Source organism: Mauremys reevesii, linkage group 12, assembly GCF_016161935.1.
Source record: "Mauremys reevesii isolate NIE-2019 linkage group 12, ASM1616193v1, whole genome shotgun sequence".
Taxonomy (NCBI): Eukaryota; Metazoa; Chordata; order Testudines; family Geoemydidae; genus Mauremys; species Mauremys reevesii.
In genome coordinates this window covers 45,982,873-45,983,662 of record NC_052634.1, presented here as the reverse complement: position 1 = coordinate 45,983,662, position 790 = coordinate 45,982,873, and the positions used below count along the sequence as shown (strand labels likewise).

The following is a 790-nucleotide window of genomic DNA, read 5'->3' as shown; positions in this document are numbered from 1 at the left end:
GCCAACTAGGGGCAGAAGCCCATTCTATGTTTTCCTACTGCAGAGCCCAAGATCAGAGACTCACCATCAGTGCCACCCAGAGGGGAGGCAAGCAGGGCAATTTACCCCAGGCCCCATGAGAATACAGTATTGCAACTTTTTTTTAATTGAACGGGCTCCCAAAAATGCTTTGTTCCAGACCCCTAAATGCTCTAGGGCAGCCCTGCTCATCTTGGGTGCTGACACACCACTGTGCTCCCAGAGAACAAGCCAGCAGGGCACAAAGAGGGATGAAAGGGCCTGCCAAAGCCTGGGATTGAACCAGGGACCTTTAGAGCTTCAGTCTAACGCTCTCTCAACTGAGCTACTTTGGCAGCTGTGTTTTGGCCTGTTGCTTCTCTGCCCGGGAGGTTTTTGCAGCAGTGGCACACAAAAAGGACGTCATTGTGATTGGCCTATGAAGACAAGACTCACTTTTTCCTGCCTTGCTCAGCTTGACTTGCTGCCTCACCCTGTTCCTGCCCTAGTGCCTGGGTTGACCTGGTGGTGGAAGGGGACTGGGGGGCCAGTGGCGCGGGGAGGAGGTTGAGCTGGACCCTGAGCTAGACTAGACCCTGGCGGTGAGAGTCTGGCCACCACTTGCCGCCCCACCCTGTTGTCCTGGCTTCCCCCACTGGGCGTCATTTCGGGAGGGAAGTGGGGCTTCTGCCTCCCCTCCCCGATTTTCACACCGCAGAGGAGTGCGGACAGGAAAACGAACGGCTGCTCCACACCCCCACCGGAGGAACCCGGCGCCCTTAGCTGTGGGGAG

The 790-nt window shown here is 57.1% G+C and overlaps 1 non-coding gene across 1 annotated transcript; it reads right to left on the bottom strand.

Annotated features, from left to right (window-relative positions):
- Positions 1-280: 280 nt before the first annotated feature.
- On the bottom strand, positions 281-353 carry TRNAF-GAA. The gene has a single exon. It is a non-coding gene; the product is annotated as a tRNA-Phe (tRNA).
- Between the last annotated feature and the right edge of the window lie 437 nt (positions 354-790).